Source organism: Chelonia mydas, chromosome 11, assembly GCF_015237465.2.
Source record: "Chelonia mydas isolate rCheMyd1 chromosome 11, rCheMyd1.pri.v2, whole genome shotgun sequence".
Taxonomy (NCBI): Eukaryota; Metazoa; Chordata; order Testudines; family Cheloniidae; genus Chelonia; species Chelonia mydas.
The window spans coordinates 30365927-30377761 of record NC_051251.2 but is presented as its reverse complement, the minus strand read 5'-3'; the positions used below and the strand labels follow the sequence as shown (position 1 = coordinate 30377761).

General features: G+C 47.2%; 2 non-coding genes across 2 annotated transcripts; one reads left to right on the top strand and one right to left on the bottom strand.

Annotated features, from left to right (window-relative positions):
* Positions 1–4832: 4832 nt before the first annotated feature.
* Positions 4833–4903, top strand: TRNAG-GCC. The gene has a single exon. It is a non-coding gene; the product is annotated as a tRNA-Gly (tRNA).
* A 296-nt stretch (positions 4904–5199) lies between these two features.
* TRNAA-CGC lies at positions 5200–5271 on the bottom strand. The gene has a single exon. It is a non-coding gene; the product is annotated as a tRNA-Ala (tRNA).
* Between the last annotated feature and the right edge of the window lie 6564 nt (positions 5272–11835).

Here is an 11835-nt window from a genome sequence, read left to right as displayed (position 1 = left end):
AAGGAAGGACTTGTCAACAGGCTTTTAGGAATCTGTAGCTCTCAATCCACAGCTGTGAGAGATTGTCACTGCCTGCCCTGTAACCCTGGGTTCTTTGTCCAAGTTATCCTCTTCATATTATATATTATATTGCTCTGCTGCTGTAGCTCCCTTGTCTGGACACTCCCAGCACACAAGCATGCACAGAGTGTCTGTGTGATAAGCAGCCCTGGACCAGCAATTCTGATCCCAGCAACCTGCTTGTTACACCCAGCTATACTCTGGTATCCACTAGCTTTTTGATTACACCTGGCAAGATGATCCCAATACCCCCCAGTCCTGAATTTTCTCAAAATCATGTACTCTGCAACATCCTGCCCTTTCCTGGACCATTCAGAGGAATAATAAGGTTCATTTGCTCCTCTAAAGAGACAAAATGCACAGCTTATCTCTTTAACTGGCGTTCACAATCACTTCAGTTCAGACCGAGCATTAAGTTAGTTGAGATTAAAAGTAAAACAAGTTTATTAACAAAAAGAAATAGGATTTTAAATGAGTTCAAGTACAAAGGATAGAGTTAGAAATGGTTACAAGCAAATAAAAGTGAAAAATGCTTTCTAGAGACTAAGCCTTGACAAAACCGTCCTGGTTCAAAGTCAGATACTTACCATACTATCTTCCAGCAAGATGGCTGACCACCCCTCTTGTCAGCATCTCCCACAAAGTCCAAAGTGCTCAGTTCCTTTGTCTTGCTAGGTGAAAGATAACTTGGGGTTCTTTGCCCTCCCTTTTATAGTTCAGTGAACCTTTGAAATCGATTCTTCTGAAGGTTACTCCCCAAAATAAAATTCATTCAAGCTGTGAGGAAGCATACATGGAGTCTGCTTGTGAAGGAAATTCCATGTCGGTTTCCTCCTGCACTGGTGTTTACTAAAATGCAAATGAATGGCCACTTGAAGAGATTGCTAATCGACTCTCATGACACCTGACTAGAGACATTGGCCTGTTCTTTGTCTGGGAGAAGCCTGTTTACCCGCTGCCCAGACTTGTCTGGCAAACATATTTTAGTTCCATGTTTCCTTCATATTTGTATGGTCCCTTGGGTGTTTACAGTACGCAAGAATATTAATGTTCAGTGTGTTATTAGTTTTCCAATGAAACCTTACATGATACATTAATGAACTGGGGCACACTGAGCTGGACAGGTCAACTGAAACTCACTACCAGATATCAGTGAGTCCCTTTCCCTCTTGCATTGAAAGTGTGTTGGGGTCACCTCTTCAAGTTGTAGCCAAAGAGTGGTGAGTACCAGGGTGGGGCTGTTGTGTTGTAGGAAGGCTGGTGGGGTTAAGGCGCTGAAGCAGGGCTGAAGAGCACACACAGACTCAGGATACTGCATGTTGGTTAGCTGGCTGTTGATGTCCAGGTTGCGAGCCACAGCAGCCAAGCAGTTAAGGCACCCTAGACTACAGGGCAGAATCCCTTACTGGTTATGGGTTGCATCCCAGAACATGACAGAAGCCTACTTGTTTTTTCTATATGGGAGACAATAACAGACTAGATTCAATGCCAGCAAACATGGCAAACTTTCTCCAAACTTTCTCCAGCAACAGTTCAAGTCATTAGTAAAAAATCTTAGAAAACTTGTCTAAAGGCACGTCACAGTACAATACATTTAAGAAGTAAACACAAGATTTGAATCCCATGTTGTCCAAGTTATATTCTTCATATTATAGATCAGTTTTCTCTTTAATTAATTAATTAATTAACTTAGGCATTTGGATAATATTTAGATACAAATGCTTTCACAGGAGCCTATAAATTCACAAGGAGCTTATGCAGGTTGCTAGCTATGTAATCAATAGCTGTCTACTGAAATAAAATTAGTTCAAATTATCTTATGTTTCTTGTAAATTTTTGTTTAGTAACCTTTTGCATTGCAGAACTATGCAGCTGAAAATAAAGGGAAATGAGGAAATCTGGGAGTTTCCATTTAGCTAATACTGTACATGTGTTTCTGAGGAGACAAAAAAATTACCAGATATAAATGACCAATAGCATATTAATCTTGCTGATTGTATTTCGTGTTCTCAGCTGTTTTTCAGCAATATTTTTGGCAATGCCAGCCATCCAGTAGCCTCCTCAGAACGTTTAATTAAACTTTTTTTCTACATAAATATTTTCTTTGTATATTAAAATAATTAATTGGGACAGGCCCACTGGGGGTTGAGATGAACTTAAAGGAGGCAGATATGTGTGACCAAATGACCTTTTCCTGTCCTACAACTCTCTAGCTCTCACTGTGCTTAAAGGGACACTGTCAAAATAGCTAGGCCTTAAAACTTTAACCCACATTGACAAGTTGTTCGACATAGTAAGTCTTACCTTAAAGATTACAGCACTTGTTTTGTTTGCTTTGTTTAAACAATCTTTGCTGAAGGCTCTACAATATATATTTATTCTATGTAGATAGCTATCTTAAAATGCCCACTGTACTCTATGACACGTTAAACACAAATTGATGTGCACTTGATTTCCTGGGAAAGAAATTAGGTGGTAGGCCAAGTTTTCTTCAGATTCTAGAGAGCATGAATCCATAATACAACTAAGTAATCACTTTACCGGTTTATGATTAGTGTCCACTGTTTTTGGCCCAGTCATATACTTCTATTTCAGTTGGTGATATTCAGATCTGGTGTATTACTTAAATAAAAGGAACAAGAGTACGAACTAAGTTAGTCCTACAAAAGGGCATGGTATTACATTTGTTTCATAGTTTTCTTGTTTCTAAGAATAATAAAGAATTAGTCTTATTCTTAACGCAATATAATATTATTGAGCAAATGCTCAAAAAGGAGTGTGAGTCTAAGCAAACAGTACAAATATGTTTGTAGTCAGAGACAACCTGTGCCTGCTGATAGTGGGAGGCAGAGTCAGGGCAGCCGGCTTCAGCAGTGTTACTGAGCATGCTCAGTCCGTATAAGCATGTTCAGACAAGCCAAACAGCAAATCTGGGGAGGCACATGACCCTGCATGCCCCTCTCCTCCACACACATCACCTCTGTTTGTAGTGTGATAGCTTCTTTTTATACACTCTAGTCTGGTTTACTGTAAGAAGTGTTTCTGTCAAGAAGTATATACTGTTATATATAACAGTTTTCAAAACTCTGTTAATTTAGCACTCGTGGGTGAAATGGGCTTCATTTGTGCTCGGAGAATGACCAGAGGGTTAGTTGCTGATCGCACAAGTCTTGCTAACCTGTAAGGCATTCCGGTGGCAAGTTCCCCTGTATAAAATCAATCTAAACATTTTCTTGATGACTGCAATTCAACATAAATAAAACCTGTCCCATTAGTCACCTAAACCCTAATCCCACAAAGAGAACCACACCAGGGAACGCTTGTGGCTGTTTAGCGCTCTGCTGATTTCAGCGGGACGTCGCATGAGTACAGACATCTCTGACCCCACGTTTTTGGGTCAGGTGCTGGGCCTTAGAGGTGTACTTTACCTTTTGATGCTCAAAGGAAATTCCTGCTATTAGATTAATTCCTACAATTAATGGGAGCTGAGTGATTAATATTTAGCAAATAATTTATTTGAACAAATGTTGCTATATTTCGAAATAATGTGTTTGCCTTAGTATGTAGATCTGAGTGAATAATTTTCAAATGTAATAATTTATCTGGAACATTTCATTGTTATTTTCCAAATAAAACATTCCTTTTATTTCATTATTTACCTAACTCTTGGGAAAGTTAATGCCTATACCTGTTCTGTGGATAAAGTCTCCAATAATCCGGGATGGGGGGGGAGCAGATTTCATGCAGCCTCTCTTTTTACACATAGAGAAAACTTGCACATTCACCCATTTGCACATGCTAAACATGCACTTATGAGTGTACATAGGGTAGTCAGATCCACAGTTACAAGACTTATGTGCACAAATGGCCATTCGCATAGGCAAATTCATATTTTGACATAAATATTTTATGAACTCACAAAGCAGGGGAGAGCTGAAAATGTCCCTTGGTGTTAAAATAATTATTTTATTTTTTTATTTGAATCTAACAGATATCTGTTTTTAAATCTTCCATTAATAGTGTTTATAATTAATTAGAAGCTCATTCTGGTTTGAATTTATTCCTATGTGCCTTCTAGGCTATATAATTGCAGACACTGTTCTTACTTTCAGGTCTTATTTTCTCTTGATATGACTCACAAGTTGTTCTTGTTTTCCCTTGAAAGTCTTGCTTGCTATGCATGACTAGTCTTGAGAGTCTGTCCAACAAGACAAGCTAAGGTGTCAAGACTTTCTATCATTTGTAACAACATTACATTGCTGCATCACAGTGCAAGTGATGACTTTACACTGATACCTCATCAGTTCACAATGCTTAATTTTTAATTAAAATATCACTATACATCATATTATATCAAAATGCCAAAATATTAAGACACCGTGTTGCGAATGCAGTCATGATGCATTGCTTTGTTGGAGGATAATGTGAGCCCTGGAAGGCTAAAGTCATGGTCCCCTACAACAAAATCAGGCAAGCTCAGGATAAATAAAATGAAAAAAGATAACCCTAGTTTGCTGCTTCCATTGCACACATTACCAGGCAATTTCCAGGACATTACACAAATCTTCATGTTTATTTATTATTTTTGCATCTCAGAGACTATTTTATATAAACCTAATGTTATTTAGCGGAAGGTTGATTTAAAAAGTATAGTCTGTTTTTAAAAAAAATACTGCAGCATAAGAAATATAAATTCTGATCTGAAGTACAATTAAGAAATACACATTGGATACATTTTAATAGGATATATTTGGTGTTGTTCTCATAGCAGTGCATTGGTGGTTCAGTGGTAGAATTCTCGCCTGCCACGCGGGAGGCCCGGGTTCGATTCCCGGCCAATGCAGCTGACCTTTTGCCCAGGACTAAATTCAATTTTAAAACTGTAATTAAAATCCACTCCTTCGCTCTGTTTTCACCGCTGTCTCTCTACAAGCGGCACCTCACCGCCAAAGACCACACCTCACCAGAAACTTTTGCTACAATATTTTCAATATCCCCATTATTTGGCCTGGACTGGGAAGGACAGACACCAGCTTGGGGGGTTTGCGGGAGCCCGGAGGCAGTTGGGGGGGTAGGGGGGCACTGGATTAGCCCGGTGCTTGGAAACAATTATTTTTAATAGGGAAAAACAAAAACGGCTGGAGATGCCGGGGATTGAACCCGGGACCTCACACATGCGAAGCGCGCGCTCTACCACTGAGCTACATCCCCCAGCTGTCCTCGTGAGCCCCGCCAGGCCTATGCATCGTTCCCAAGGCCTCGCTCGCCCTGCACCAGCACCAGGCCCCCCCTCCCCCGCCAGGCTAGTGCCTGGCCGCGGCTGCTGCGCTCGGCGCGCCCACAGCGTCGCTGCCCGCCCCCGTCAGCGCTCGCGGCAACGTCCCAGGCCAGGCGCGGGAACCGCCCGGGCGCCTCTGTCTGCAGCTGCGCCTTTGGCCAGGAGTCAGCGAGCCCCGCTCGGCCCCGGCGACCCCGCTGCTGCCCAGCGCTGCGGGCTCGGCGCTGGCAGGAGCCTTCCTAGGAGCGGGGCAGTGGCGCGAGTGGCCCCAACGGACCCTGGGGCAAGAAGGGGCGGGCGGGGGAAGCCCTTCCTGACTCTGAAATCCGTCCCCGCAACCTGCCCCACCTGCCACCAATCCCGTCCCCACAGCCTCGAGCCGGCCCCTCCAGCTCCCCACACCGCCTGGCCGCCTGCCGCAGTCCAGACCCCCGTAACCTCTGGCCACCGGCCCCAATCCTCCCCCCTCCAGCTGCCCCACAGCCCCAGTTAGGAAAGGGGTATAAATCCATGGTGTGCCCAGGGGGCTCGAAATTGCTCAGGGGGCTCGAACCCCTGACCTATAAGGAGGGAGAAGAAAGAGCTGGGCGTTCTGATGGAGGTTTATAAACTCTGGAATGGCCTGGCGAAAGTGAATAAGGACGTGTTATTTACCCTTTCACCTAACAAAAGAGTCAGGGGTCACCCAATGAAATGAATAGGCAGCAGGTTAAACACAAACATAAGGAAGTGCTTCCTCACACAAGGCACAATTTGTGGAACTCTTTACCAGGGGATGTTGTGAAGGCCAAAAGTATAAAAAAGAAATTAGTTAAATTCATGGAGAATAAACCCATCAGTGGCTATTTGACAAGATGATCAGGGCTGCAACCCCATACTCTGGGTGTCCCAAAGCCTCTGACTGCCAGATGTTGGGATTGCACCACAAGGATGTATCACTTTATAATTGCCTTGTTCTGCTCATTCTCCCTGAAGCATCTGGCACTGGCCACTGTGGGAAGACAGGATATTGGGCTAGATCAGTGGTTCTCTAACATTTATGCTGGTGACCCCTTTCACATAGCAAGCCTCTGAGTGCGACCCCCCCCTTATAAATTAAAAACAATTTTTAATATATTTAACACCATTATAAATGCTGGAGGCAAAACGGGGTTTACTGTGACGGCTGACAGCTCGCGACCTCCCTGTAATAACCTCGCGACCCCCTGAGAGGTCCCGACCCCCAGTTTGAGAACCCCTGGGCTAGCTGGACCATTGGTCTGAGGCAGTATGGCCATTCCTATGTTCAGTCCAGCCCCGCCCAGTTTTCTACAGCACTAATCTAGCCACCATCTTCCCTAGCTCCTGCCCAGCCCCTTAGCTCCAACATAACTCCTCTCCAAATCCCCTGCCCCTGCAGACCCCCAGTTCCTGTCTAACTTTACTTCAGGTTTGGGTTGCCAACTCTGAAGCTATTCTGGGAGATTCCCAGACATTATGTAATGTCATTTTCTTAAAATTAAAATCTCCCAGATTGCTTTCAATAGTCACTGGGAGATGGATGCCGATTCCGGGAGACTCCAGCCCCAGGCCAATCCTGGAGGGTTGGCAACCCTACTTCAGGTCCCTCAGAGCCCTTCTCATTCCCTTCCAGTTCTGATCCAGCTCCTCCCCCAGCTCTCCCTCAACCCCCTTCCAGTTTCCTTCAGTCCCGAGTCTTCAACTTCCCCAGCTCTGATTCAGTCACCACTCCAGCCCTTTTTAGATCATCTCCTGGCCCCCATTCCCTGATCCAGCCCCCTGCTCAATTTCAGGTCCCTACAATTCCCCTTCAGCTTTCCACCATAGAGCTTTTCTCTAATCCCCAGATGCTCTCCCCATTCTCCCAGCTCTGATCCAGACCCCCTGAGCGCCACTCCAACCCTGTTTCCCCACCCTCCAGCTCCAATCCAGCAGCCCTGCTCTGTCCAGTTGTGCTCCAACTCCCTCACCCCAGCTCCCTCTTTTTCCTCCTTTCCCAGTTCCTCTCCTGCCCCATGCAAAGTGGCTGATAGTTTTGCCTTGTGCTTTGTCTTGGGGGGGTGTACCTCTCCTGTCTCTACTTCGACACACACACACACACCCTGCATATCCCCCAGTACTGCAATCCCCCCCAAACCTTCTCCACTTGTCCTTGCCAGTTGCTCATGTCCAGGGCCTGGGGTTGTCCCAGCCAGAGGGACTCCCCATCCCAGGCACTCCCTGCCCCAGTAGGCCAGCAAGCCCTGCTCTCCACAGCAACTTCTCTCCACTGCGGTGTAGCTCATCTTCTTCCAAATTGGCAATGGCATGAACAGGGATACATGTCTGCAGCTAGACGCAAGCTCCACTGTTAGCAGCCCCCTGCAGCATCAGCACAGACAGCACACTCACACCCCAATTGCTGGACGCCTGGTTCTATCCACTGGAGGTAATCCATACATACAATCTGGTTACATCTCCTGGCAGTGGGTGCACAGGCTTCCCGATGCCTGCATCCCATCTACTACACTAGTTGGCGGTGCAATCCACTATATCTCCAGACATGAGACAGTACTCTCCACCCTTGTCCTTCTGGATGCCTGGGTTCTAAAACAAACTCATAACCTTGTGGGCCCTGGTGCAACTCCACCACTTGCACCTTTGTAGCAACTGAGCATGGGCTTCAGCCTCTAAAGACCAGGTGTGCCTAAAGCTCTCTGGTTAAGTACCAAATAGCCTATGTTTCCCTTTGAGAAACTAGATCCTGAAAAATCCCTGGCAATATCAAAGAGTACTAGAGCATGTTGCACTAGAGGAGGCAGGCAGACCAGCTCACCCCCGGGGAAGATTTGTTTCTTGTGGCATCCACAATGGCAAGAACTTGCTACTTCCTTTTACCCACACAGCCTTCAAAGTCATCCCAAAAATAAGGCACAGTATTGGGAGAGATGACCAGGGAAGAATCCTGCAGCTCTTAAAGAGTTTTCCCATTCTCTAGTCCAGAGCCTTGACCAATGAGTGGCCAAATGATTTTCCTCTCACTCCATGGTGTGGAAAGGAAGATGGAAGAAGGAAGTCAGAGCTGTACACAGAGGGAAGAGCATTTGCCACCTGCTAGTGAGGTGAGATAAAATTGATGGCATTCACGGTCATGTTGTCCAAAAGCATAGTGCACATTACAGCAAATCAATGTAATTAAAAGCATGCCTTGTGTAATCCTGTACTGTAACTAGGCTATGCCTATGCTTAAACCCCTACAGTGGCAGCACTGGAGCTGCACCTCTGTAGTGCTTCAGTGTAGACACTCACTACAGTGACAGGAGGGGTTCTCTGATCACTGTAATTAATCTAAATTCCAGAGAGGCGGTAGCTAGGTCGATGGAAGAATTCTGCTTATGAGGGGAGGATGGAATGGGGAGCCCAGATAAAGACCAAGGCATCGGATGATGGAGTGGCACATAGAGCCCTGGGCATGACAGAAGGGATGGGGGGAGTTGGAGAGAGTCCTTGAAATAGAGAGGAATGGGAGGGTAGCACATAGGGAGCTTGTTGGGGGAATAGAGGAATGCAAGGAGCCCCTGTAGGCAATAAGCTTGGCCTACAGAAGTTACAAGTGTGAAACCTCCACTATACATCTGTGAGAGAGAGACCCCTCTAAGGCCTGATCTACACTGCGGGGGTAGGGCGGGGAATCGATATAAGTTATGCAACTTTAGCTACGTGAATAACGTAGCTGAAGTCGACGTACTTAGATCTACTCACCACGGTATCTTCACTGCGGTGAGTCGACAGCTGACACTCCCCCATTTTTTCCGCCTGCGCCTCTCGCTCCGGTGCTCCAGAGTCGACGAAAGAGCACTCGGCGGTCGATTTATCATGTCTAGACTATAATCTTTAACGTACAAAAGGAAATATTAATGTGGAAAACTTCATCCATCTCCCTCAGTTTTCTTCTTTTTCTTTATTTGCCTTCTCGTCTTTCTGCTCTCCACATCTTCTTTAAAATGTACTGTTACTAAGGACACTGAATTAGAGTTCCTGAAACCACGCCAATTCAGTTCCTAAATCATAGTTATGTTAAATGGAGCCCAGCTATTGGGAAAGGAAGCAACGATTTTCCTTTGAAGGATTTCCTAGTGTAGAGCTAGCAAGGGCACTCTAGAATGAAATTACTACTTGCTTGTGAACCCAGAAACAACATTTAACAAGTGGCAAGGCTCCTTTTAACTTTAAAAATTAACTTTTTAAAAATAGTCAACTATAAGTGTATTTAAAATAAGAAAGAAAAGTTGTTTATAATATTTCCCTTACCATTTCCCTTATCTTTCTGCTATTGGTTTCATAATAGAAGGATTATGTTCCAGGAAACTCATACCATTGGATTTTTGCAAGGTTTTTGGTTGTTTATTTGTTTTCGTTTTTTTAAAGGAAGAAACAACCTAAGAGCTGAGAATGTTGTAAGAGAGCTTTTCCTCTAGCTGTTTTCTGTGAACTCACCTGAGGGGCCTAATCTAGTCCGAAGCCTCTGAATATGCCTGCCTGATCAGGCCCCACACACAATTTACGTAGCTGAACTTCTGTCTTCCCCGTTTTATGACTTGCTCAGGGCTTAGGCGAGAGAGGGTCCCTGGGGCACCTAGAGTGGAGCAGCAGTGCACACACTCAGCGGCAAAAACCTACGTGCCAAGTTGCCTACAGCAGGGGTTCTCACAGCAAATTTTTTGGTGGCCTCAGAGTCCAGCTACCAGCTCTCACTGATGGCTGCACTGACACTTTTTCCTAGAATACTTAATTAACTTTAGGAAAAACAATTAAATATGGACAGATACACGTCCAAATCAATATAATTTATATTTGTAGGGTTTTTTGGCAGACTCAGAAGTAAAAATAATGCTGCCTTCCCCTTCGGGAGTGATATTTGTATATTTGTTAATATCACAGCACACTTAGTAGCGACCTGGGAGGCTAGGAAAAGTGATATTAACAAACATACAAGTATCACTTTTCACATATAGCTAGTAAGTCTGCTGCGAAAAGTGATACTTGCGTGTTTGTTAATAACACTTTTCTCAGCAAGGCCCAGGACCGATTAAGCCCTGGATCGGGGAACCGAAGGGGGGGCAGCAGGGGCCAGAGGTGATGGTGGGATGGATGTGGGCCCAGGGGAGCCAGTGGGGCCCCGAGGCAAGGGTGGGGATGGATGCGGGGCTGTGGGAGGCAATGGGAGCCAGGGGATGGGTGGTGAGTCCCACTGTCGCGTGGCCAGAGCCAGGGTCTGGTGTCTGCTGCCATGCGGTTAGGGCCTCAGTGCCTGCTGTCAGAGCCCAGAGCTGGGGACAGGAACTGCGTGGCCGAAGCCAGGGATCGGAGCCTGCTGCCGTGCAGCCGGAGCTGTGGGGCAGTACCTGGGGCCAATGCCTGCCACCACACGGCCAGAGCCTGGAGATGGATGCCGGAGCCTGGGGCTGTATGGCAAGAGCCAGGAGTCAGTGGCCGGCGCTGTGACTGGAGCCAGTGCTCGCTGCTGCACGGCCAGGGCCAGAGGTCAGCACCTGGGGCCAGGTCCCACCACCACCAGGTGGCCAGAGCCTGGGAACAGAGCTGTGGGTTGATGCCTGCTGCCGTGCAGCTGGGGTAGAGGATCAGCGCCAGGTGCTGGGGCCACTGAGTAGGGATGTAAAAGTTTAACCGGTTAACAGATAAGCTTGATGCTTATCAGTTCCAGTTATCGATTAAACTCCGCTGCCTGCCCCCCCCGTGCACTTGGTGTCCCAGCTGCCAGCCCGTGCACCTGGGGCTCTGCTGCTGGCCTGCTCACAGGGCTCGGCTGCTGCTGCGCCTGGGGCACTGCTGTTGCCCCCGGATGCCGGGCACCAGAGGTAGCAGATCCCCAGGCATGGCGGCAGCAGAGCCCCAGGTGCGGGGCTGGCAGCCGGGGCCCCAGGTGCGTGGAGGGCAGCTGACATCCTGGGTGTGGCAACAGGGACCCCAGGCACGCGGGATGGGGCAGTGGGGATCCCGGGTGCGGGGGGGAGCGGAGCCCCATGTAAAACATGGGGGGCTGCAGCGCCCCTGCACCTCTAGTTCCCCATTAAACTTTTAACTATTTAACCGATTGAATTTCAACCGGTTAAACGTTACTTTTTTTACCCACTGTTTACATCCCTACCACTCAGCCGGAGCTGTGGGTCAGCGCCTTGCAGCTGGGGAAGAGGATCAGCACTAGGGGCTGGGGCCGCATGGCTGGAGCCCAGGGCCAGCACCCGCCCCTGCATGGCCGGAACTGGGCGCCAGAGACCAACTGACACTCTGGGGCCGGAGCTGGGGGTCAGCACCTGCTGCCCTGTGGTTGGAGCTCGCTGCCGTGCAGCTGGGGCTGGGGGTCATCGTTGCCTGGGGCCAGCGCCTGCCACTACACAGCCGGAGCTTAGGACTGGAGCTGGGGGCCAGTGCCTGCTTCCTCACAGCTGGAACTAGGGGTCGGAGGCTGAAGCCCCACAGCTGGAGTCGGGGGGTGG